This window comes from Acipenser ruthenus, chromosome 24 (genome assembly GCF_902713425.1).
Source record: "Acipenser ruthenus chromosome 24, fAciRut3.2 maternal haplotype, whole genome shotgun sequence".
NCBI lineage: Eukaryota > Metazoa > Chordata > Actinopteri > Acipenseriformes > Acipenseridae > Acipenser > Acipenser ruthenus.
This window is the reverse complement of record NC_081212.1, coordinates 11,409,258-11,435,199: the sequence shown is the minus strand read 5'-3', so window position 1 is coordinate 11,435,199 and position 25,942 is coordinate 11,409,258. Positions and strand designations below refer to the sequence as shown.

The 25,942-nt window shown below is 42.7% G+C and overlaps 17 non-coding genes across 17 annotated transcripts; 1 reads left to right on the top strand and 16 right to left on the bottom strand.

Annotated features, from left to right (window-relative positions):
- The first annotated feature begins 1,559 nt into the window (after window positions 1-1,559).
- trnar-ucu (transfer RNA arginine (anticodon UCU)) lies at window positions 1,560-1,650 on the top strand. The gene is given in 2 exon segments: window positions 1,560-1,596; window positions 1,615-1,650. It is a non-coding gene; the product is annotated as a tRNA-Arg (tRNA).
- Window positions 1,651-1,746: 96 nt separating this feature from the next.
- On the bottom strand, window positions 1,747-1,820 carry trnav-uac (transfer RNA valine (anticodon UAC)). Its single transcript has one exon. It is a non-coding gene; the product is annotated as a tRNA-Val (tRNA).
- A 773-nt stretch (window positions 1,821-2,593) lies between these two features.
- Window positions 2,594-2,665, bottom strand: trnaa-cgc (transfer RNA alanine (anticodon CGC)). Its single transcript has one exon. It is a non-coding gene; the product is annotated as a tRNA-Ala (tRNA).
- A 453-nt stretch (window positions 2,666-3,118) lies between these two features.
- trnat-ugu (transfer RNA threonine (anticodon UGU)) lies at window positions 3,119-3,193 on the bottom strand. Its single transcript has one exon. It is a non-coding gene; the product is annotated as a tRNA-Thr (tRNA).
- Window positions 3,194-3,917: 724 nt separating this feature from the next.
- Window positions 3,918-3,989, bottom strand: trnaa-cgc (transfer RNA alanine (anticodon CGC)). The gene has a single exon. It is a non-coding gene; the product is annotated as a tRNA-Ala (tRNA).
- Window positions 3,990-4,442: 453 nt separating this feature from the next.
- On the bottom strand, window positions 4,443-4,516 carry trnat-ugu (transfer RNA threonine (anticodon UGU)). Its single transcript has one exon. It is a non-coding gene; the product is annotated as a tRNA-Thr (tRNA).
- Window positions 4,517-8,880: 4,364 nt separating this feature from the next.
- trnaa-cgc (transfer RNA alanine (anticodon CGC)) lies at window positions 8,881-8,952 on the bottom strand. Its single transcript has one exon. It is a non-coding gene; the product is annotated as a tRNA-Ala (tRNA).
- A 1,115-nt stretch (window positions 8,953-10,067) lies between these two features.
- On the bottom strand, window positions 10,068-10,139 carry trnaa-cgc (transfer RNA alanine (anticodon CGC)). The gene has a single exon. It is a non-coding gene; the product is annotated as a tRNA-Ala (tRNA).
- A 452-nt stretch (window positions 10,140-10,591) lies between these two features.
- Window positions 10,592-10,666, bottom strand: trnat-ugu (transfer RNA threonine (anticodon UGU)). The gene has a single exon. It is a non-coding gene; the product is annotated as a tRNA-Thr (tRNA).
- Window positions 10,667-11,380: 714 nt separating this feature from the next.
- On the bottom strand, window positions 11,381-11,452 carry trnaa-cgc (transfer RNA alanine (anticodon CGC)). Its single transcript has one exon. It is a non-coding gene; the product is annotated as a tRNA-Ala (tRNA).
- Window positions 11,453-11,905: 453 nt separating this feature from the next.
- trnat-ugu (transfer RNA threonine (anticodon UGU)) lies at window positions 11,906-11,980 on the bottom strand. The gene has a single exon. It is a non-coding gene; the product is annotated as a tRNA-Thr (tRNA).
- Window positions 11,981-12,696: 716 nt separating this feature from the next.
- On the bottom strand, window positions 12,697-12,768 carry trnaa-cgc (transfer RNA alanine (anticodon CGC)). The gene has a single exon. It is a non-coding gene; the product is annotated as a tRNA-Ala (tRNA).
- Window positions 12,769-13,220: 452 nt separating this feature from the next.
- Window positions 13,221-13,295, bottom strand: trnat-ugu (transfer RNA threonine (anticodon UGU)). The gene has a single exon. It is a non-coding gene; the product is annotated as a tRNA-Thr (tRNA).
- A 711-nt stretch (window positions 13,296-14,006) lies between these two features.
- Window positions 14,007-14,078, bottom strand: trnaa-cgc (transfer RNA alanine (anticodon CGC)). Its single transcript has one exon. It is a non-coding gene; the product is annotated as a tRNA-Ala (tRNA).
- A 454-nt stretch (window positions 14,079-14,532) lies between these two features.
- On the bottom strand, window positions 14,533-14,607 carry trnat-ugu (transfer RNA threonine (anticodon UGU)). Its single transcript has one exon. It is a non-coding gene; the product is annotated as a tRNA-Thr (tRNA).
- A 4,524-nt stretch (window positions 14,608-19,131) lies between these two features.
- Window positions 19,132-19,203, bottom strand: trnaa-cgc (transfer RNA alanine (anticodon CGC)). Its single transcript has one exon. It is a non-coding gene; the product is annotated as a tRNA-Ala (tRNA).
- A 451-nt stretch (window positions 19,204-19,654) lies between these two features.
- trnat-ugu (transfer RNA threonine (anticodon UGU)) lies at window positions 19,655-19,728 on the bottom strand. Its single transcript has one exon. It is a non-coding gene; the product is annotated as a tRNA-Thr (tRNA).
- Window positions 19,729-25,942: the final 6,214 nt, after the last annotated feature.

The window sequence follows — 25,942 nt, the reverse complement described above, 5'->3', positions numbered from 1 at the left end:
CACTTCAGAATAGTCCAATGTTTTGTTCTTATCCCTTCTTGGGTGCTTTTAGCTGTGTGTTTTGGGTCATTATCCTGTTGGAGGACCCATGACCTGCGACTGAGACAGAGCTTTCTGACACTGGGCAGTACGATTCGCTCCAGAATGCCTTGATAGTCTTGAGATTTCATTGTGCCCTGCACAGATTCAAGGCACCCTGTGCCAGGCGCAGCAAAGCAGCCCCAAAACATAACCGAGCCTCCTCCATGTTTCACTGTAGGTATGGTGTTCTTTTCTTTGAAAGCTTCATTTTTTCATCTGTGAACATAGAGCTGATGTGACTTGCCAAAAAGCTCCAGTTTTGACTCATCTTTCCAAAGGACATTCTCCCAGAAGGATTGTGGCTTGTCAATATGCATTTTAGCAAATTCCAGTCTGGCTTTTTTATGTTTTTCTGTCAAAAGTGGAGTCCTCCTGGGTCTTCTTCCATGGAGCCCACTTTCGCTCAAAAAGCGACAGATGGTGCGATCAGAAACTGATGTACCTTCACCTTGGCGTTCAGTTTGTATCTCTTTCGCAGTTATCCTTGGTTCTTTTTCTACCATTCGCACTATCCTTCTGTTCAATCTGGGGTCGATTTTCCAGTTCCATGGACCTTAAACTTCTTAATAATATTTGCAACTGTTGTCACATGAACATCAAGCTGCTTGGAGATGGTCTTGTAGCCTTTACATTTACCATGCTTGTCTATTATTTTCTTTCTGATCTCCTCAGACAACTCTCTCCTTTGCTTTCTCTGGTCCATGTTCAGTGTGGTGCACACAATGATACCAAACAGCACAGTGACTACTTTTCTCCATTTAAATAGGCTGAATGACTCATTACAAGACTGGAGACATGTGTGATACTAATTAAAGAAACTAATTAGTTTCAAATATCAGTATAATCCAATTATTTATTATCTTTTCTAAGGGGTACCAACAAATGTGTCCAGGCCATTTTAGAATATCTTTGTAGAATAAGAAATAATCCATCTCTTTTCACAGCTTCTTTGCTTTATTCTATGACATACCAAAGGCATGCAAGTATAGACGATAAAATAGCTTTTAATTTCATCACTTTTCAGGAGGAATGAAGCATTATTTCAATGAGCTGTAAGGGTACCAACAAATTTCAGCACGTCTGTATATATATACAGTGTATTTATAATTAAAAATCAAAAGTTAGATAGAGATTAATTAAATAAATAATATTGACATTTATAACTCAAAGGATAGATAGATAGATAGATAGATAGATAGATAGATAGATAGATAGATAGATAGATAGATAGATAGATAGATAGATTGAATGAATGAATGAATGAAACCAGAAAGGGTTGGGTGATGGAAGAGTGAAATGTGTTTTTTTAATGTGATTGCTGCATGGAGGACGAGGTGGCCGAGTGGTAAAGGCGATGTCTTGCACTGTGCTCTGCACGCGCAGGTTTGAATCCCATCCCCGTCGTTTTTTGGCACGTTTTCCTCCGTGGCCTTGGCTCCGTCTACCTCAACTATGCCGTGCCGGTCATAACGGTGCAGGGCTCTGTGGCGCAATGGATAGCGTGTTGGACTTCTAAGCTGGTTGTGTGGTGTGATTCAAAGGTTGCGGGTTCGAGTCCCGCCAGAGTCGTGAATGTTTATGTGTGTTTTTTTGGATTAATTCGTTGCGTTTTCTTTTTAGATGAAAAAGACGATATGCATTTACCTTTGGGACAAGAAGTAAAAGAGGCACTGCTGGGATTCGAACCCTAGATCTCCTGTTTGTAAGGCAGGTGCTTTAACCAACTAAACCACAATGCCCCACATGTTCCAACTGCTCGATGTCTCTTCCAGGTGCTCCACGTGGTGCACTTGTTTTGTGTGTGTGACACATATGGCAGGATGCTGCAGTTGTGAGTTGGAGGCTCCCCGGGAGCTGCTTTTTCAAAACTTGTAATCTGGATACAAATTATCTGGACTTGTAATCCTATATTTTGTGATCGAGATTACTTTTTAAAATGCTGGACTTTTTAATCGCAGTTATTCGTACTATGGATAATTCAGCAGTGATATTTTCTGAACAAATGGATCAAAATGATCCAGATTACAAGTTTTGAAAAACCGGCTCCTGGTGCTTATCTCTTTTGTGTCTCCCTCTGGTCCTGTCATTCTGATTGATTTAGCTTCAATGACAACATTAATCATGTGAAACTGAGGAGATAAGAAGACTTTTTTGTAATGGTATGGCTAATAGATGGATGGATAGAGAGAAGGAGAGAGTTAAAAAATAATATTTATTTTTAGAAATCAAAATATAGATGGAGAGAGAGAAAAAATTATATATATATATATATATATATATATAAATATATATATATATATATATATATATATATATATATATATATATATATATTTATAATTATAAATCAAAGGTTAGATAGAGATGAATAAAATAAATAATATCGACATTTATGAATCAAAAGATAGATAGATTGATTGAATGAAACCAGAAAGGGCTGGGTGATGGAAGAGTGTTTTTAATAAACAACAAAGTGTGATTTCATGGAAGGTCGGGGTAAAGAAATACCATCTGGAGATGCCGGGGATTGAACCCGGGGCCTCACACATGCGAAGCATGCGCTCTACCACTGAGCTACATCCCCTGTTGTCAATGACCCCTTGCTTTGTGCAACTGGCCCCTTTGATTTCCAGAGCAAGCTGTGTGCGCTGCTTTCCATCCTGAAATGTGTTTTTTTATAATGTGATTGCTGCATGGAGGACGAGGTGGCCGAGTAGTAAAGGCGATGTCTTGCACTGTGCTCTGCACGCGCAGGTTTGAATCCCATCCCCGTCGTTTTTTGGCACGTTTTCCTCCGTGGCCTTGACTCCGTCTACCTCAACTTTGCCGTGCCGGTCATAATTGTGCAGGGCTCTGTGGCGCAATGGATAGCGTGTTGGCCTTCTAGGCTGGTTGTGTGGTGCGATTTAAAGGTTGCGGGTTTGAGTCACGCCAGAGTCGTGAATGTTTATGTGTATTTTTTTGGATTAATTAGTTGTGTTTTTTTTTCCCGAAGAAGACGACGGTATGCATTTACCATTGGGAGAAGAAATAAAAGTGACACTGCTGGGATTCGAACCCAGGTTCTCCTGTTTACAAGACAGGTGCTTTAACCAACTAAGCCACAATTGCCCACACTTGCCAGCTGCTTGATGTCTCCTCCCAGCGCTCCACGTGGTGCACTTGTTTTTTGTGTGGTACTTAGACGGCACGATGCTGCAGTTGTGAGTTGGAGGCTCCCTGGGAGCTGCTTTTTCAAAACTTGTAATCTGCATACAAATGATCTGGAGACAAATGATCTGGATTTGTAATCCTATATTTTGTGATCGAGATTACATTTTAAAATGATGGACTTTTTAATCGCAATTATTCGTAATATGGATAATCCAGCAGTGACATTTTCTGAACAAATGGATCAAAATGATCCAGATTACAAGTTTTGAAAAAACGGCTCCTGGTGCATATCTCTTTTGTTTCTCCCTCTAGTCCTGTCATTCTGATTGATTTAGCTTCAATGACAACATTAATCATGTGAAACGGAGGAGATAAGAAGACTTTTTTGTAATGGTATGGCTAATAGATGGATGGATAGAGAGAAGGAGAGAGTTAAAAAATAATATTTATTTTTAGAAATCAAAATATAGATGGAGAGAGAGATAAAAAATATATATATAAAATTATAATTATAAATCAAAGGTTAGATAGAGATGAATTAAATAAATAATATCGACATTTATAAATCAAAAGATAGATAGATAGATAAATAGATTGAAACCAGAAAGGGCTGGGTGATTGAAGAGTTTTTAATAAACAACAAAGTGTGATTTAATGGAAGGTCGGGGTAAGGAAATACCATCTGGAGATGCCGGGGAGTGAACCCAGGGCCTCACACATGCGAAGCATGCGCTCTACCACTGAGCTACATCCCCTGTTGTCATTGACCCCTTGCTTTGTGCAACTGGCCCCTTTGATTTCCAGAGCAAGCTGTGTGCGCTGCTTTTCATCCTGAAATGTGTTTTTTTATAATGTGATTGCTGCATGGAGGACGAGGTGGCCGAGTGGTAAAGGCGATGTCTTCCACTGTGCTCTGCACGCGCAGGTTTGAATCCCATCCCTGTCGTTTTTTGGCACGTTTTCCTCCGTGGCCTTGACTCCGACTACCTCAACTTTGCCATGCCGGTCATAATTGTGCAGGGCTCTGTGGCGCAATGGATAGCGTGTTGGCCTTCTAGGCTGGTTGTGTGGTGCGATTTAAAAGTTGTGGGTTCGAGTCACGCCAGAGTTGTGAATGTTTATGTGTATTTTTTTGGATTAATTATGTGAGGTTTTTTTTTCCAAAGAAGACGACGGTATGCATTTACCATTGGGAGAAGAAGTAAAAGTGACACTGCTGGGATTTGAACCCAGGTTCTACTGTTTACAAGACAGGTGCTTTAACCAACTAAGCCACAATGCCCTACACTTGCCAGCTGCTTGATGTCTCCTCCCGGCGCTCCACGTGGTGCACTTGTTTTGTGTGTGGTACTTAGAAGGCAGGATGCTGCAGTTGTGAGTTGGAGGCTTCCCGGGAGCTGCTTTTTCAAAACTTGTTATCTGCATACAAATGATCTGGATTTGTAATCCTATATTTTGTGATCGAGATTACTTTTTAAAATGCTGGACTTTTTAATCGCAATTATTCGTAAAATGGATAATCCAGCAGTGACATTTTCTGAACAAATGGATCAAAATGATCCAGATTACAAGTTTTGAAAAACCATCTCCTGGTGCATATCTCTTTTGTGTCTCCCTCTAGTCCTGTCATTCTGATTGATTTAGCTTCAATGACAACATTAATCGTGTGAAACGGAGGAGATAAGAAGACTTTTTTGTAATGGTATGGCTAATAGATGGATGGATAGAGAGAAGGAGAGAGTTAAAAAATAATATTTATTTTTAGAAATCAAAATATAGATGGAGAGAGAGAAAATATACATATATATATTTATAATTATAAATCAAAGGTTATATAGAGATGAATAAAATAAATAATATAGACATTTATAAATCAAAAGATAGATAGATAGATACATAGAATGAAACCAGAAAGGCTGGGTGATTTCAGATGATAGAATGAAATGCTTGAGGGAGAAGGGACAAGGGCCTCGCATTGATCAGTACTTCTTACGAAGTCAGTCAAGTCAGTCGAATGAAATCCAGCGACAGGAAGCAAACCACAGTTCGCAGGATATCAGCACCCCTGTCATAGATGTGAGGAGGACTTGCATGTGATGAACCTAATGATCCTTGTGAACCCGGTCAGACAAACCAGCATAAGAGAGAAAAGAACCTCAACGGGCACAAGCCTGGAGTTAAATGGCCAAGAGCTTGTGAGAAAACTGCATGGGACACAGTAAACACAGATCTCTGTGTTGCATTGGAAAGATTAAGTGGAACAGTTGAAATGAAGCTGGATAAATTTGAGGACATCATCTACGCATATGGAAGTGAGAGGTTTGGAGTTGAAAAAAGGAAGGAAAAAGTACAAACTATTCCTGGAAAGTCTAGACGGCAGCAGGAGATTGAACGCTTAGTTAGAGAAAGGAGACAGCTGAGGAACCAATGGAGAAGAGCAGAACAAAGTCAGAAGGAGGGACTCAATCTCTTACAAAGGGTCTTAAAAGATAAGCTTGCAAAATTGCGCAGAGCTGAGCGCCTACGGAAACGCTACAAAAAGAAAGAGCGTGCGAGAGCTAACTTTTATAAAGACCCATTCAAATTTGTAAAGAAGTTATTCACCAGTGAGAAGAATGGCACACTAAAAGCATCTAAGGTTGAGCTGGAGAGATATTTGGAGGAAACACATACAGATTCAAAAAGGCAGGAGCCTATGTCAATTCCGTCAGACATCCCACCTATCAATCCACCAGAATACCAAATGGAGGACTGTGCACCTAAGTGGAAAGAAATAGAGCAAGCTGTGAAAAAAGCAAGGGCTTCATCATCTCCAAGGCCTAATGGAGTTCTGTACAGAGTGTACAAGAGTGCTTCAGGAGTTCTACGAATTCTGTGGAAATTGATGAAAGTGGCATGGGAAAAACAGGTTGTACCAAGAGCATGGCGCCGAGCAGGTGGAGTCTTTATACCTAAAGAAAAAGATTCTACAAGCATCAGTCAGTGTCGTCCCATTTCCCTATTAAACGTAGAAGGCAAGATTTTCTTCAGCATTATTGCTCAGAGATTGTCAGCTTACCTATTAAAGAACTGCTTCATTGACACTTCAATACAAAAAGCGGGCATTCCAGGTTTCCCAGGTTGCTTAGAACACATCAATGTGATCTGGCAACAAATTCAATCAGCTAAAAAGGAGAGGAAGGAGCTCCATGTGACATTCCTGGATTTGGCTAATGCATATGGTTCAGTGCCACATGAACTACTTTGGGCAGCATTTGATTTTTTCAGTGTACCGATGGCAATAACAAATTTAGTGAACGCCTATTTTGGAGATTTGCAATTCAGTTTTTCAACTTCAGAATTGGGTAGTAGGAGGAGAGCGCTTGGCTTCTGGAATGCGACTACCACCAATTCGAGCATACATGGATGACATGACAACCATGATGACAACAGTAGCCTGCACTAATCGATTATTGGGCAAATTAACCAATAACATTGAATGGGCACGAATGCAATTCAAGCCCACTAAATCAAGGAGCATCTCTATAATTAAAGGCAAAGTAGTAGATAAAACATTCTTCATTAATGGTGAGGCAATACCAACAGTGTCTGAGAAGCCAGTGAAGAGTCTTGGGAGATGGTACGACGGGGATCTAAAGGACACAGTTCGTGTGGGAGAAGTTAGACAACAAGCAGTGGAAGGGTTGAAGAGCATAGACAGCTGCGCTCTAGCAGGTAAACTAAAACTCTGGTGCTTTCAGTTTGGTCTACTGCCGAGGTTGCTGTGGCCACTGACTGTGTACGAGGTTTCTTTGACAACAGTAGAGAAGCTGGAAGCTTTAATCAGTTCATACATCAGGAAATGGTTGGGAGTTCCACGTTGCCTCAGCAGAGTGGGACTTTATGGTAAAGAAATACTGCAGCTACCAGTCTCTGCTCTAACCGAGGAGTTTAAGTGCGCCAAGGTCGGACTGGAAATGATATTAGTAGAGTCACGCGATAAATGCGTAAGGGAGGCAGCACCTGTGTTGAAAACTGTAAGAAAGTGGGCAGCAAAGAAAGCTGTGGAAGATGCAGAAGCTGCCCTTGGAATTGGTGATATCATGGGGCAAGTTCAGCATGGAAGAGGGGGTCTTGGTTTCAGTTCAGCTCCTCCTACATGGCACAAGGCAGCCCCAGCTCAAAGGAGGAAGCTGGTAGTCAACGAGGTGCAAAAGCAGGAGGAGAGGATGAGGTGTATAAAGGCCATTTCCCAGGCCAAGCAGGGAGAATGGATGAGATGGGAGAGTGTGGAACAACGCAAGATTGGCTGGCAAGACCTATGGTCAATGGAGCAGAGCAGGATCAGTTTCCTCATCAGGTCAACATATGATGTTCTCCCATCACCACAGAACCTAAACCTCTGGGTAGGAGAGGATCCCTCATGTCCTTTGTGTTCATCACCTGCAACATTAAGGCACATTTTGACAGGATGTAAGGTGGCTCTTAGCCAAGGACGGTTTACTTGGCGCCATGACCAGGTGCTGCGATGTTTGGCCTTAGCATTGGAAGACAAGCGTAACATGACCAATAAGTTGTCACCTGTTCCATCAAAACATTACACACAAAAGACAACATTCCTCCGCCCAGGAGAGCAACCACCAAGAAAAGGTATTAAAACCAATCCTCGCCCAGGACAACTGGAAGCGCTAGAGAATGGAAAATGCTGGCAGATGTTGGTCAACGGCTTATTTTTCCACCTGAGATTGCCACCTCTAACCTTCGACCAGATATTGTCTTGTGGTCTGGATCAGCACGCCTTGTTCACCTGGTAGAGTTAACAGTATCATGGGAGGATGCTGTAGATGAGGCGTATGAGAGGAAGAAACTGCGGTATGCTCAACTAGCCACTGAAGTGGAACAGCGAGGATGGAGAGTTCGGGTTTACCCAGTGGAAGTGGGTTGTCGAGGATTTGTGGCACACTCTACAACCCGGTTTCTCAGAGACGTCGGATTCAGTGGCCAAGACTTGCGTCGCACAGTGAAGAACTTATCTGAAGCAGCAGAGAGGAGCAGCAACTGGCTGTGGTTGAGACAGAAAGATTCTGGCTGGGGATCTCAAGCACAATAGAAAGAAAGAAACGCTGATGTACAGGTAAGTAAGCTGGACTGAGTTGAGTGGGGGACGGAGGGGGGTGATGCTGGGACGCCAGAATCACCGTCGAGCCCTCTTGAGGTGTCGTGGGCTAGTCGACGAAACACTGAGGATGGAAGGTGCCCACTTGAAAACCCCAGATATGTACCCTACTTAGCTCAATCCAGACGGTTGTCATGCTGATGCGCTGGGGAGGCCGCACTGTGGTTGATCCCCGGAGCCAGCATCGCAGCCGTTGTGTGTGCTGATGCGCCAGGGAGGCAAAATAAGCTGATCCCTGGAGCCAGCATTACACTTCAGCCATTAACACCAGACAGAAGGATATATACATCATCATATGGAAGGAAACGTAAATGGATGGAGACACATATGGATCACATTAGTTTACTGTAAAGCTACGTCTTAGTTGGTGCTTATCTTGGCGAGAGCCGAGTTCAAATCAGCATGAAGTTTTATCAACTACTCTCGTGTAATGGAAATCAATAAACAACAAATTGTGATTTCATGGAAGGTCGGGGTAAAGAAATACCATCTGGAGATGCCGGGGATTGAACACGGGGCCTCACACATGCGAAGCATGCGCTCTACCACTGAGCTACATCCCCTGTTGTCATTGACACCTTGCTTTGTGCAACTGGCCCCTTTGATTTCCAGAGCAAGCTGTGTGCGCTGCTTTCCATCCTCCATGGCCTTGACTCCGTCTACCTCAACTTTGCCGTGCCGGTCATAATTGTGCAGGGCCCTGTGGCGCAATGGATAGCGTGTTGGCCTGCTAGGCTAGTTGTGTGGTGCGATTTAAAGGCTGCGGGTTCGAGTCACGCCAGAGTTGTGAATGTTTATGTGTTATTTTTGGATTAATTATGTGAGGTTTTTTTTCCGAAGAAGACGACGGTATGCATTTACCTTTGGGACAAGAAGTAAAAGAGGCACTGTTGGGATTCAAACCCAGGATCTCCTGTTTACAGACAGGTGCTTTAACGAACTAAACCACAATGCCCCACACTTGCCAGCTGCTCGATGTCTCCTCCCGGCGCTCCACGTGGTGCACTTGTTTTGTGTGTGGTACTTATACGGCAGGATGCTGCAGTTGTGAATTGGAGGCTCCCCGGGAGCTGCTTTTTCAAAACTTGTAATCTGGATACAAATGATCTGGATTTGTAATCCTATATTTTGTGATCGAGATTACTTTTTAAAATGCTGGACTTTTTAATCGCAATTATTCGTAATATGGATAATCCAGCAGTGACATTTTCTGAACAAATGGATCAAAATGATCCAAATTACAAGTTTTGAAAAACCGGCTCCTGGTGCTTATCTCTTTTGTGTCTCCCTCTGGTCCTGTCTTTCTGATTGATTTAGCTTCAATGACAACATTAATCATGTGAAACGGAGGAGATAAGAAGACTTTTTTGTAATTGTATGGCTAATAGATGGATGGATAGAAAGAAGGAGAGAGTTAAAAAATAATATTTATTTTTAGAAATCAAAATATAGATGGAGAGAGAGAAAAAAAAATATATATATATATATATATATATATATAATTATGAATCAAAGGTTAGATAGAGATTAATTAAATAAATAATATCGACATTTATAAATCAAAAGCTAGATAGATTGATTGATTGAATGAAACCAGAAAGGGCTGGGTGATGGAAGAGTGTTTTTAATAAACAACAAAGTGTGATTTCATGGAAGGTCGGGGTAAAGAAATACCATCTGGAGATGCCGGGGATTGAACCCGGAACCACACACATGCGAAGCATGCGCTCTACCACTGAGCTACATCCCCTGTTATCATTGACCGCTTGCTTTGTGCAACTGGCCCCTTTGATTTCCAGAGCAAGCTGTGTGCGCTGCTTTCCATCCTGAAATGTGTTTTTTTATAATGTGATTGATGCATGGAGGACGAGGTGGCCGAGTGGTAAAGGCGATGTCTTGCACTGTGCTCTGCACGCGCAGGTTTGATTCCCATCCCCGTCGTTTTTTGGCACGTTTTCCTCCGTGGCCTTGACTCCGTCTACCTCAACTTTGCCGTGCCGGTCATAATTGTGCAGGGCTATATGGTGCAATGGATAGCGTGTTGGCCTTCTAGGCTGGTTGTGTGGTGCGATTTAAAAGTTGCGGGTTCGAGTCACGCCAGAGTAGTGAATTTTTATGTGTATTTTTTTGGATTAATTAGTTGTGTTTTTTTTTCCGAAGAAGACGACGGTATGCATTTACCATTGGGAGAAGAAATAAAAGTGACACTGCTGGGATTCAAACCCAGGTTCTCCTGTTTACAAGAGAGGTGCTTTAACCAACTAAGCCACAATGGCCCACACTTGCCAGCTGCTTGATGTCTCCTCCCGGCGCTCCACGTGGTGCACTTGTTTTGTGTGTGGTACTTAGACAGCAGGATGCTGCAGTTGTGAGTTGGAGGCTCCCCGGGAGCTGCTTTTTCAAAACTTGTAATCTGGATACAAATGATCTGGATTTGTAATCCTATATTTTGTGATCGAGATTACTTTTTAAAATGCTGGACTTTTTAATCGCAATTATTTGTAATATGGATAATCCAGCAGTGACATTTTCTGAATGAATGGATCAAAATGATCCAAATTACAAGTTTTGAAAAACCGGCTCCTGGTGCTTATCTCTTTTGTGTCTCCCTCTGGTCCTGTCTTTCTGATTGATTTAGCTTCAATGACAACATTAATCATGTGAAACGGAAGAGATAAGAAGACTTTTTGTAATGGTATGGCTAATAGATGGATGGATAGAAAGAAGGAGAGAGTTAAAAAATAATATTTATTTTTAGAAATCAAAATATAAATGGAGAGAGAAAAAAAAAAAAAATATATATATATATATATATATAATTATGAATCAAAGGTTAGATAGAGATTAATTAAATAAATAATATCGACATTTATAAATCAAAAGATAGATAGATAGATTGAATGAAACCAGAAAGGGCTGGGTGATGGAAGAGTGTTTTTAATAAACAACAAAGTGTGATTTCATGGAAGGTCGGGGTAAAGAAATACCATCTGGAGATGCCGGGGATTGAACCCGGGGCCTCACACATGCGAAGCATGCGCTCTACCACTGAGATACATCCCCTGTTGTTACTGAACCCTTGCTTTGTGCAACTGGCCCCTTTGATTTCCAGAGCAAGTTGTGTGCGCTGCTTTCCATCCTGAAATGTGTTTTTTTATAATGTGATTGCTGCATGGAGGACGAGGTGGCCGAGTGGTAAAGGCGATGTCTTGCACTGTGCACTGCACGCGCAGGTTTGAATCCCTTCCCCGACGTATTTTGGCACGTTTTCCTCCGTGGCCTGGACTCCGTCTACCTCAACTTTGCCGTGCCGGTCATAATTGTGCAGGTCTCTGTGGCGCAATGGATTGCGTGTTGGATTTCTAGGCTGGTTGTGTGGTGCGATTTAAAAGTTGCGGGTTCGAGTCACGCCAGAGTCGTGAATGTTTATGTGTATTATTTTGGATTAAGTAGTTGTGTTTTTTTTTTCTGAAGAAAACGAAGGTATGCATTTACCATTGGGAGAAGAAATAAAAGTGACACTGCTGGGATTCGAACCCAGGTTCTCCTGTTTACAAGACAGGTGCTTTGACCAACTAAGCCACAATGGCCCACACTTGCCAGCTGCTTGATGTCTCCTCCTGGCGCTCCACGTGGTGCACTTGTTTTGTGTGTGGTACTTAGACGGCAGGATGCTGCAGTTGTGAGTTGGAGGCTCCCCGGGAGCTGCTTTTTCAAAACTTGTAATCTGGATACAAATGATCTGGATTTGTAATCCTATATTTTGTGATCGAGATTACTTTTTAAAATGCTGGACTTTTTAATCGCAATTATTTGTAATATGGATAATCCAGCAGTGACATTTTCTGAACAAATGGATCAAAATGATCCAAATTACAAGTTTTGAAAAACCGGCTCCTGGTGCTTATCTCTTTTGTGTCTCCCTCTGGTCCTGTCTTTCTGATTGATTTAGCTTCAATGACAACATTAATCATGTGAAACGGAAGAGATAAGAAGACTTTTTTGTAATGGTATGGCTAATAGATGGATGGATAGAAAGAAGGAGAGAGTTAAAAAATAATATTTATTTTTAGAAATCAAAATATAGATGGAGAGAGAGAAAAATATATATATATATATATAATTATAAATCAAAGGTTAGATAGAGATGAATCAAATAAATAATATCGACATTTATAAATCAAAAGCTAGATAGATAGATAGATAGATTGATTGAATGAAACCAGAAAGGGCTGGGTGATGAAAGAGCGTTTTTAATAAACAACAAAGTGTGATTTCATGGAAGGTTGGGGTAAAGAAATACCATCTGGAGATGCCGGGGATTGAACCCGGGGCCTCACACATGCGAAGCATGCGCTCTACCACTGAGCTACATCCCCTGTTGTCATTGACACCTTGCTTTGTGCAACTGGCCCCTTTGATTTCCAGAGCAAGCTGTGTGCGCTGCTTTCCATCCTGAAATGTGTTTTTTTATAATGTGATTGCTGCATGGAGGACGAGGTGGCCGAGTGGTAAAGGCGATGTCTTGCACTGTGCTCTGCACGCGCAGGTTTGAATCCCATCCCCGTCGTTTTTTGGCACGTTTTCCTCCGTGGCCTTGACTCCGTCTACCTCAACTTTGCCGTGCCGGTCATAATTGTGCAGGGCTCTATGGCGCAATGGATAGCGTGTTGGCCTTCTAGGCTGGTTGTGTGGTGCGATTTAAAAGTTGCGGGTTCGAGTCACGCCAGAGTCGTGAATTTTTATGTGTATTTTTTTGGAGTAATTAGTTGTGTTTTTTTTTCCGAAGAAGACGACGGTATGCATTTACCATTGGGAGAAGAAATAAAAGTGACACTGCTGGGATTCGAACCCAGGTTCTCCTGTTTACAAGAGAGGTGCTTTAACCAACTAAGCCACAATGGCCCACACTTGCCAGCTGCTTGATGTCTCCTCCCGGCGCTCCACGTGGTGCACTTGTTTTGTGTGTGGTACTTAGACGGCAGGATGCTGCAGTTGTGAGTTGGAGGCTCCCCGGGAGCTGTTTTTTCAAAACTTGTTATCTGGATACAAATGATCTGGATTTGTAATCCTATATTTTGTGATCGAGATTACTTTTTAAAATGCTGGACTTTTTAATCGCAATTATTTGTAATATGGATAATCCAGCAGTGACATTTTCTGTATTAATGGATCAAAATGATCCAAATTACAAGTTTTGAATAACCGGCTCCTGGTGCTTATCTCTTTTGTGTCTCCCTCTGGTCCTGTCTTTCTGATTGATTTAGCTTCAATGACAACATTAATCATGTGAAACGGAGGAGATAAGAAGACTTTTTTGTAATGGTATGGCTAATAGATGGATGGATAGAAAGAAGGAGAGAGTTAAAAAATAATATTTATTTTTAGAAATCAAAATATAGATGGAGAGAGAGAAAAATATATATATATATTTATAATTATAAATCAAAGGTTAGATAGAGATGAATTAAATAAATAATATCGACATTTATAACAAAAGATAGATAGATAGATTGATTTATTGAATGAAACTAGAAATTGGCTGGGTGATGGAAGAGTGTTTTTAATAAACAACAAAGTGTGATTTCATGGAAGGTCGGGGTAAAGAAATACCATCTGGAGATGCCGGGGATTGAACCCGGGGCCTCACACATGCGAAGCATGCGCTCTACCACTGAGCTACATCCCCTGTTGTCATTGACCCCTTGCTTTGTGCAACTGGCCCCTTTGATTTCCAGAGCAAGCTGTGTGCGCTGCTTTCCATCCTGAAATGTGTTTTTTTATAATGTGATTGATGCATGGAGGACGAGGTGGCCGAGTGGTAAAGGCGATGTCTTGCACTGTGCTCTGCACGCGCAGGTTTGAATCCCATCCCCGTCGTTTTTTGGCACGTTTTCCTCCGTGGCCTTGACACCGTCTACCTCAACTTTGCCGTGCCGGTCATAATTGTGCAGGGCTCTATGGCGCAATGGATAGCGTGTTGGCCTTCTAGGCTGGTTGTGTGGTGCGATTTAAAAGTTGCGGGTTCGAGTCACGCCAGAGTCGTGAATGTTTATGTGTTTTTTTTTTGATTAATTAGTTGTGTTTTTTTTTTTCTGAATAAGACGACGGTATGCATTTACCATTGGGAGAAGAAATAAAAGTGACACTGCTGGGATTCGAACCCAGGTTCTCCTGTTTACAAGACAGGTGCTTTAACCAACTAAGCCACAATGGCCCACACTTGCCAGCTGCTTGATGTCTCCTCCCGGCGCTTCACGTGGTGCACTTGTTTTGTGTGTGGTACTTAGACGGCAGGATGCTGCAGTTGTGAGTTGGAGGCTCCCCGGGAGCTGCTTTTTCAAAACTTGTAATCTGGATACAAATGATCTGGATTTGTAATCCTATATTTTGTGATCGAGATTACATTTTAAAATGCTGGACTTTTTAATCGCAATTATTTGTAATATGGATAATCCAGCAGTGACATTTTCTGAATTAATGGATGAAAATGATCCAAATTACAAGTTTTGAAAAACCGGCTCCTGGTGCTTATCTCTTTTGTGTCTCCCTCTGGTCCTGTCTTTCTGATTGATTTAGCTTCAATGACAACATTAATCGTGTGAAACGGAGGAGATAAGAAGACTTTTTTGTAATGGTATGGCTAATAGATGGATGGATAGAGAGAAGGAGAGAGTTAAAAAATAAAATTTATTTTTAGAAATCAAAATATAGATGGAGAGAGAGAATATATATATATATATATATATATATATATATATATATATATATATATATATATATATATATATATAATTATAAATCAAAGGTTATATAGAGATGAATAAAATAAATAATATAGACATTTATAAATCAAAAGATAGATAGATAGATAGATAGAATGAAACCAGAAAGGCTGGGTGATTTCAGATGGGAGAATGAAATGCTTGAGGGAGAAGGGACAAGGGCCTCGCATTGATCAGTACTTCTTATGAAGTCAGTCAAGTCAGTCGAATGAAATCCAGCGACAGGAAGCAAACCACAGTTCGCAGGATATCAGCACCCCTGTCATAGATGTGAGGAGGACTTGCATGGACACAGTTAGTGATGAACCTAATGATCCTTGTGAACCCGGTCAGACAAACCAGCATAAGAGAGAAAAGAACCTCAACGGGCACAAGCCTGGAGTTAAATGGCCAAGAGCTTGTGAGAAAACTGCATGGGACACAGTAAACACAGATCTCTGCGTTGCATTGGAAAGATTAAGTGGAACAGTTGAAACGAAGCTGGATAAATTTGAGGACATCATCTACGCATATGGAAGTGAGAGGTTTGGAGTTGAAAAAAGGAAGGAAAAAGTACAAACTATTCCTGGAAAGTCTAGACGGCAGCAGGAGATTGAACGCTTAGTTAGAGAAAGGAGACAGCTGAGGAACCAATGGAGAAGAGCAGAACAAAGTCAGAAGGAGGGACTCAATCTCTTACAAAGGGTCATAAAAGATAAGCTTGCAACATTGCGCAGAGCTGAGCGCCTACGGAAACGCTACAAAAAGAAGGAGCGTGCGAGAGCTAACTTTTATAAAGACCCATTCAAATTTGTAAAGAAGTTATTCACCAGTGAGAAGAATGGCACACTAAAAGCATCTAAGGTTGAGCTGGAGAGATATTTGGAGGAAACACATACAGATTAAAAAAGGCAGGAGCCTATGTCAATTCCGTCAGACATCCCACCTATCAATCCACCAGAATACCAAATGGAGGACTGTGCACCTAAATGGAAAGAAATAGAGCAAGCTGTGAAAAAAGCAAGGGCTTTATCATCTCCAGGGCCTAATGGAGTTCTGTACAGAGTGTACAAGAGTGCTTCAGGAGTTCTACGAATTCTGTGGAAATTGATGAAAGTGGCATGGGAAAAACAGGTTGTACCAAGAGCATGGCGCCGAGCAGGTGGAGTCTTTATACCTAAAGAAAAAGATTCTACAAGCATCAGTCAGTTTCGTCCCATTTCCCTATTAAACGTAGAAGGCAAGATTTTCTTCAGCATTATTGCTCAGAGTTTGTCAGCTTACCTATTAAAGAACTGCTTCATTGACACTTCAATACAAAAAGCGGGCATTCCAGCTTTCCCAGGTTGCTTAGAACACATCAATGTGATCTGGCAACAAATTCAATCAGCTAAAAAGGAGAGGAAGGAGCTCCATGTGACATTCCTGGATTTGGCTAATGCATATGGTTCAGTGCCACATGAACTACTTTGGGCAGCATTTGATTTTTTCAGTGTACCGATGACAATAACAAATTTAGTGAACGCCTATTTTGGAAATTTGCAATTCAGTTTTTCAACTTCAGAATTCAGCACTACATGGCAATGCCTAGAGGTTGGATTAATGGCAGGATGCACCATTTTCTCCACTGGCTTTTACCATGGCAATGGAAGTAATCATTAGGGCATCAAAATGGGTAGTAGGAGGAGAGCGCTTGGCTTCTGGAATGCGACTACCACCAATTCCAGCATACATGGATGACATGACAACCATGACTACAACAGTAGCCTGCACTAATCGATTATTGGGCAAATTAACCAATAACATTGAATGGGCACGAATGCAATTCAAGCCCACTAAATCAAGGAGCATCTCTATAATTAAAGGCAAAGTAGTAGATAAAACATTCTTCATTAATGGTGAGGCAATACCAACAGTGTCTGAGAAGCCAGTGAAGAGTCTTGGGAGATGGTACGACGGGGATCTAAAGGACACAGTTCGTGTGGGAGAAGTTAGACAACAAGCAGTGGAAGGGTTGAAGAGCATAGACAGCTGCGCTCTAGCAGGTAAACTAAAACTCTGGTGCTTTCAGTTTGGTCTACTGCCGAGGTTGCTGTGGCCACTGACTGTGTACGAGGTTTCTTTGACAACAGTAGAGAAGCTGGAAGCTTTAATCAGTTCATACATCAGGAAATGGTTGGGAGTTCCACGTTGCCTCAGCAGAGTGGGACTTTATGGTAAAGGAATACTGCAGCTACCAGTCTCTGCTCTAACCGAGGAGTTTAAGTGCGCCAAGGTCAGACTGGAAATGATATTAGTAGAGTCACGCGATAAATGCATAAGGGAGGCAGCACCTGTGTTGAAAACTGGAAGAAAGTGGGCAGCAAAGAAAGCTGTGGAAGATGCAGAAGCTGCCCTTGGAATTGGTGATATCATGGGGCAAGTTCAGCATGGAAGAGGGGGTCTTGGTTTCAGTTCAGCTCCTCCTACATGGCACAAGGCAGCCCCAGCTCAAAGGAGGAAGCTGGTAGTCAACGAGGTGCAAAAGCAGGAGGAGAGGATGAGGTGTATAAAGGCCATTTCCCAGGCCAAGCAGGGAGAATGGATGAGATGGGACAGTGTGGAACAACGCAAGATTGGCTGGCAAGACCTATGGTCAATGGAACAGAGCAGGATCAGTTTCCTCATCAGGTCAACATATGATGTTCTCCCATCACCACAGAACCCAAACCTCTGGGTAGGAGAGGATCCCTCATGTCCTTTGTGTTCATCACCTGCAACATTAAGGCACATTTTGACAGGATGTAAGGTGGCTCTTAGCCAAGGACGGTTTACTTGGCGCCATGACCAGGTGCTGCGATGTTTGGCCTTAGCACTGGAAGACAAGCGTAACATGACCAATAAATTGTCACCTGTTCCATCAAAACATTACACACAAAAGACAACATTCCTCCGCCCAGGAGAGCAACCACCAAGAAAAGGTATTAAAACCAATCCTCGCCCAGGACAACTGGAAGCTGCTAGAGACTGGAAAATGCTGGCAGATGTTGGTCAACGGCTTATTTTTCCACCTGAGATTGCCACCTCTAACCTTCGACCAGATATTGTCTTGTGGTCTGGATCAGCACGCCTTGTTCACCTGGTAGAGTTAACAGTATCATGGGAGGATGCTGTAGATGAGGCGTATGAGAGGAAGAAACTGCGGTATGCTCAACTAGCCACTGAAGTGGAACAGCGAGGGTGGAGAGTTCGGGTTTACCCAGTGGAAGTGGGTTGTCGAGGATATGTGGCACACTCTACAACCCGGTTTCTCAGAGACGTCGGATTCAGTGGCCAAGAGTTGCGTCGCACAGTGAAGAACTTATCTGAAGCAGCAGAGAGGAGCAGCAACTGGCTGTGGTTGAGACAGAAAGATTCTGGCTGGGGATCTCAAGCACAATAGAAAGAACGAAACGCTGATGTACAGGTAAGTAAGCTGGGCTGAGTTGAGTGGGGGACGGAGGGGGGTGATGCTGGGACGCCAGAATCACCGTCGAGCCCTCTTGAGGTGTCGTGGGCTAGTCGATGACACACTGAGGATGGAAGGTGCCCACTTGAAAACCCCAGAGATGTACCCTACTTAGCTCAATCCAGACGGTTGTTATGCTGATGCGCTGGGGAGGCCGCACTGCGGTTGATCCCCGGAGCCAGCATCGCAGCCGTTGTGTGTGCTGATGCGCCAGGGAGGCAAAATAAGCTGATCCCTGGAGCCAGCATTACACTTCAGCCATTAACACCAGACAGAAGGATATCTACATCATCATATGGAAGGAAACGTAAATGGATGGAGACACATATGGATCACATTAGTTTACTGTAAAGCTACGTCTTAGTTGGTGCTTATCTTGGCGAGAGCCGAGTTCAAATCAGCATGAAGTTTTATCAACTACTCTCGTGTAATGGAAATCAATAAACAACAAATTGAGATTTCATGGAAGGTCGGGGTAAAGAAATACCATCTGGAGATGCCGGGGATTGAACCCGGGGCCACACACATGCGAAGCATGCGCTCTACCACTGAGCTACATCCCCTGTTGTCATTGACCCCTTGCTTTGTGCAACTGGCCCCTTTGATTTCCAGAGCAAGCTGTGTGCGCTGCTTTCCATCCTGAAATGTGTTTTTTTATAATGTGATTGCTGCATGGAGGACGAGGTGGCTGAGTAGTAAAGGCGATGTCTTGCACTGTGCTCTGCACGCACAGGTTTGAATCCCATCCCCGTCGTTTTTTGGCACGTTTTCCTCCGTGGCCTTGACTCCGTCTACCTCAACTTTGCCGTGCCGGACATAATTGTGAAGGGCTCTGTGGCGGAATGGATAGCGTGTTGGCCTTCTAGGCTGGTTGTGTGGTGCGATTTAAAGGTTGCGGGTTCGAGTCCCGCCAGAGTCGTGAATGTTTATGTGTATTTTTTTGGATTAATTAATTGTGTTTTTTTTCCGAAGAAGACGACGGTATGCATTTACCATTGGGAGAAGAAATAAAAGTGACACTGCTGGGATTCGAACCCAGGTTCTCCTGTTTACAAGACAGGTGCTTTAACCAACTAAGCCACAATGCCCCACACTTGCCAGCTGCTTGATGTCTCCTCCCGGCGCTCCACGTGGTGCACTTGTTTTTTGTGTGGTACTTAGACGGCAGGATGCTGCAGTTGTGAGTTGGAGGCTCCCCGGGAGCTGCTTTTTCAAAACTTGTAATCGCATACAAATGTTCTGGATTTGTAATCCTATATTTTGTGATCGAGATTACTTTTTAAAATGCTGGACTTTTTAATCGCAATTATTCGTAATATGGATAATCCAGCAGTGACATTTTCTGAACAAATGGATCAAAATGATCCAGATTACAAGTTTTGAAAAACCGTCTCCTGGTGCATATCTCTTTTGTGTCTCCCTCTAGTCCTGTCATTCTGATTGATTTAGCTTCAATGACAACATTAATCGTGTGAAACGGAGGAGATAAGAAGACTTTTTTGTAATGGTATGGCTAATAGATGGATGGATAGAGAGAAGGAGAGAGTTAAAAAATAATATTTATTTTTAGAAATCAAAATATAGATGGAGAGAGAGAATATATATATATATATATATATATATATTTATAATTATAAATCAAAGGTTATATAGAGATGAATAAAATAAATAATATAGACATTTATAAATCAAAAGATAGATAGATAGATAGATAGAATGAAACCAGAAAGGCTGGGTGATTTCAGATGGGAGAATGAAATGCTTGAGGGAGAAGGGACAAGGGCCTCGCATTGATCAGTATTTCTTATGAAGTCAGTCAAGTCAGTCGATGAAATCCAGCGACAGGAAGCAAACCACAGTTCGCAGGATATCAGCACCCCTGTCATAGATGTGAGGAGGACTTGCATGGACACAGTTAGTGATGAACCTAATGATCCTTGTGAACCCGGTCAGACAAACCAGTGTAAGGCCGTGGGTTACCTTCGGTTCCCGGGGATCCGTAGCGTGGACAAATGAAACAGGCCAGGCGCTTGATCTTGCTTACAGTCTCTGACAGGGTTTTATTAAACAGCGACTCCGATATACAGGCTCAGCAATAGTGGAAACATACAACGTAATTGGCCAGCAGACAATATAGAAACTGTGATACGACTACAGTTAGAAAATAATTAAAGTAACGGGATGCAGTCGGGATTGATCTGCTCTCTACCACGTCTCTCGCACAACCCCCAACTCCTCCTTTTTCTCCCAGCATTCTCTCTCCTCTCTCTAGCTACGGGAGCTGTTAAGGTACAAAATTATATACGCACACTAACAAAATACTGTAATTACTGCTAGCTTCATTATAACATCGCCAATCCATCGCCTTGAGGGTGATAAGGCGAAGTTCTCTTCTTATTGATGCCCAGGAGGGAACACAGTTCTTTAATCAGGTCGGCTTCAAACTGTCGTCCCTGATCAGTATGAAGGTATTGTGGAACTCCATGGTCTCGCACATATTGCTCAAAGATGCACTTTGCCACAGTGACGGCACGCTGATCTGTCATTGGATACAGATTCACATATTTGGTAAAGTAGTCTTGAATGACTAGGATGTACCGGTAACCAGTCTGAGTTATTGGCAGTTCAGTGATGTCAGCAGCAACCTTTTGAAAAGGTCGGCAGGCTTGAACAGTTTGAAGCGGAGCTCGATTGTTTGGTACTGGCATGGCTCTGGATTGGCATGCTAGACATTGCTGGCAATAATGTTCAATATCCCTTGCCATAAATGACCAGTAAAAATGGTCCTGTGCTCGAGCTAGTGTCTTTTTGTAACCTAAATGGCCAACTGTTTGGTGTCCATGTAGGTATTGCAGAACCTGAGGTATTAACAGTTCAGGAACAAGGATCTGGTAGATAAAACCTTGGCCGGGTCTGTTGCGATATCGTCTGCACAATACCTCGGATTGTAAACAAAGCTTAGGAAACTGTCTCCATAACACTTTGAGTTGTGGTGCATGTTTTCGGATAGTCCAGAGAGACGGTCTTCTTCCTTGGGTTAACCATTCTCGAACCTGGGAGAGTATTACATCCTTCTTTTGATGGCCCAGCAGATCAACAGCCAGTGTCTGAGACAGGTCAAGTAAGTTTTGCACAAGCAGCACTTCCGCAGTATCTGTTGAAGTTGCTTCTGGAGTCAGCGGAGTTGTAACTGCATGTGCCATCATGTCCATCTTTGTAGGTGCTTCCTTGACATCTCTTGGACGACGAGAGAGAGAATCTGCGTTCGTATGACTTTTTCCCGTTCGGTGCTTGATGACCCAATTATATACGTCTAACTCCAGAACCCATCGTGCTCGTCTTCCCGTCGGGTCATGCTCAATTGGTAGCTTCCGTAAACCAACTAATGGACGATGGTCAGTCACAATGGTGAAAGGAAGTCCAGATAAATAATGGCAAAAGCGTCGTACTGACCACACTATAGCCCACCATTCTCTGTCAAAGGTGGACCACTTGCGTTCTGCGTTTGTTAACACGTGACTTGCATAGGCGACAACTTTTTCGACACCTTGCTGTTCTTGAGCTAGCACTGAGCCAACAGCATCGTGTGATGCATCTGTGTATAGTATAAACGGTTTCTTGAAGTCTGGGTAGGTAAGTATTGGTGGTTCTGACAGTGCCTGTCGAAAGACGTTGAAGGCTTCTTCACATTGCTCATTCCATATAAATGGAATGTGCTTCTGAGTCAATTCATGAAGCGGAACAGCTTTTTGAGCAAAGCCGTGAATAAAACGTCGGTAGTACGAACACAGGCCAATAAAAGCTCTTACCTCTGTGGCAGTAGTTGGTCGAGGCCATTGAAGTACTTTGGCTGTAACTGCAGGGTCTGGATGAACACCCTCCTGTGAAACAACATGTCCCAAAAACAGCACAGATGTTTGAAACAGCTGACATTTCTTAGGATGGAGCTTCAAACCAGCCTGAAAGAGTCTGCAAAACACTTCTTGAAGGCTTTTGAGATGGTTTTCAAATGTCTTACTAAAGACAATAATGTCATCCAGGTAGACTAATGTTTTGGACCAATGAAGGCCACGTAACACTAACTCTACTAACCGCTGGAATGTCGGTGGTGCATTCGTTAAACCCATGGGCATGACCTTAAAATGGTATAACCCATCGCCGGTGGTAAAGGCAGTCTTTTCTTTGTCATTTTCATCCATTTGAATCTGCCAATATCCACTAGACATGTCGAGTGTGCTAAACAGAGTGGCACCAGATAAAGCATCCAGGCTATCGTCAATCCGTGGTAAGGGGTGGGCATCCCTGATGGTAACGGAATTCAGTTTTCTATAGTCAATACAAAATCTGTATGACCCGTCCTTTTTCTTGACTAATAGCACTGGAGAGGCCCATGGACTGTGACTAGGCTCAATCAAATCGGCATCCAATAACTTTTGGACCTGGTTGTTAATTTCTTCACGTACTGGTGGCGAGGTGCGATATGCACGCTGTCTGACAGGACATTCAGTTTTAGTACGTATCTGATGTCTAATTAGCTCTGTTCTACTGTAGTCAGTAGGACTGGAACTGAATATGTCATGGTTGTCTGCTAGGAGTTGATTAACTAGCAACTGCTGAGCTGTAGTGAGGCTGTCTTTGTCAATGTGCACATTGGGTAAGCTGACAGTAGATGTATTTGTGCTTGTAGTTACATTTGCCAGCGTACAGTCTATAGGTTGGTAGAGATCTGAAGGCAAGTTACGTACAGCATAGAACTGGCCTACCTGATTGTCCCGTGGTAATTGCACATCATGGTGGGTCGGGTTGAGCAGGTGAACTACTGTAAGACCATTTTCCACTGATGAGAGGCTACGGGCCACTACAAGGTCATCCTCCAGCTGTAGATGAGGTTCCAGGACACCATGGAATCCATGCAATGTTGTCCCTCCTTTAATAGAAGACCTAACAGACGCTGCAACAATGACTTCTGTTAGTGGCGGTATGGTAACAGGAGATAGAGTGGTTACATTGCAACAGAAGGGTGATGACTCTGAGGAATTCAACAGTGGAAGTGTTTCATTCCAGATTGTGCATACACCTTGAGCAGTGTCAATTGTAGCATTATGAGCCTTTAGAAAGTCCCATCCCAGCAATACATCTTGCTTACAGTTGCGTACTACATAAACATTGGTGTTGAGTGCTTTTGTACCAAGTCTTAAAGTTACAGTTAGTAGTCCCAGAATATCTAGTGGTTCTCCTGAAAGGGTTTGAGCTAACTGGTAACTTTTCTGTAATGGGCGGTGTTTAAGAGCTGTTATGCACTGTCTTAAGTTTTCACTAATAAGTGATAAACCAGCTCCTGTGTCCAGAAAAATACTCACTTCCTGATCTTCAATAATGCCTCTTACATATGGAGTGCAAGATTTACTCACGTTTGCTAGTGGTGACAGCTGAGGTTGATCAGAGGGTTGAGGTTGGGCCTCAGTCAGGGTAGCTGGAAACTGGCCCCCATCTCCAGCTAATGCCAGTTTCCCGAACTCTGCGATTCAGAAAAATGTACTTGCCTTGGTTGTTGTTGAAGCACTGGACTCGGTGAGCGACTGTAGTACCGCTGGGACCTCTCTTCATGTCTCTGCTCTGGCCGCTCATACCGGTCACGTGAACTGGGATTCAGACTGAATCTGTCGTGGTGGTCACTGTAATACTGTGGAGGTCTCTCCTCGCGTCTGTATTCTGTACAAAACAAAAAAAAAAAAAAATGTTCGCTCCTGTAATCCACAATTTAATCAATGCTGATAATAACTCACACACAATTGCGTGTTGCACTATAAAGCCTTTATGTACGATCGTCTTCCAGTATTGTTGCTGGCAGCAAACCAAAAAAAATATATATTGCCGAAGTTAAAACAATAATCCACAGTATTGACAGGCAATTAATATAAATGTCCGAAAACAAAAATGCCAGTCTCAATAGGAAAAAAAAATACAAGCGCACCAAGAAATATGTAAGGCCGTGGGTTACCTTCGGTTCCCGGGGATCCGTAGCGTGGACAAATGAAACAGGCCAGGCGTTTGATCTTGCTTACAGTCTCTGACAGGGTTTTATTAAACAGCGACTCCGATATACAGGCTCAGCAATAGTGGAAACACACAACGTAATTGGCCAGCAGACAATATAGAAACTGTGATACGACTACAGTTAGAAAATAATTAAAGTAACGGGATGCAGTCGGGATTGATCTGCTCTCTACCACGTCTCTCGCACAACCCCCAACTCCTCCTTTTTCTCCCAGCATTCTCTCTCCTCTCTCTAGCTACGGGAGCTGTTAAGGTACAAAATAATATACGCACACTAACAAAATACTGTAATTACTGCTAGCTTCATTATAACGGCTCACACCAGCATAAGAGAGAAAAGAACCTCAACGGGCACAAGCCTGGAGTTAAATGGCCAAGAGCTTGTGAGAAAACTGCATGGGACACAGTAAACACAGATCTCTGCGTTGCATTGGAAAGATTAAGTGGAACAGTTGAAACGAAGCTGGATAAATTTGAGGACATCATCTACGCATATGGAAGTGAGAGGTTTGGAGTTGAAAAAAGGAAGGAAAAAGTACAAACTATTCCTGGAAAGTCTAGACGGCAGCAGGAGATTGAACGCTTAGTTAGAGAAAGGAGACAGCTGAGGAACCATTGGAGAAGAGCAGAACAAAGTCAGAAGGAGGGACTCAATCTCTTACAAAGGGTCATAAAAGATAAGCTTGCAACATTGCGCAGAGCTGAGCGCCTACGGAAACGCTAAAAAAAGAAGGAGCGTGCGAGAGCTAACTTTTATAAAGACCCATTCAAATTTGTAAAGAAGTTATTCACCAGTGAGAAGAATGGCACACTAAAAGCATCTAAGGTTGAGCTGGAGAGATATTTGGAGGAAACACATACAGATTCAAAAAGGCAGGAGCCTATGTCAATTCCGTCAGACATCCCACCTATCAATCCACCGAATACCAAATGGAGGACTGTGCACCTAAGTGGAAAGAAATAGAGCAAGCTGTGAAAAAAGCAAGGGCTTCATCATCTCCAGGGCCTAATGGAGTTCCGTACAGAGTGTACAAGAGTGCTTCAGGAGTTCTACGAATTCTGTGGAAATTGATGAAAGTGGCATGGGAAAAACAGGTTGTACCAAGAGCATGGCGCCGAGCAGGTGGAGTCTTTATACCTAAAGAAAAAGATTCTACAAGCATCAGTCAGTTTCGTCCCATTTCCCTATTAAACGTAGAAGGCAAGATTTTCTTCAGCATTATTGCTCAGAGATTGTCAGCTTAC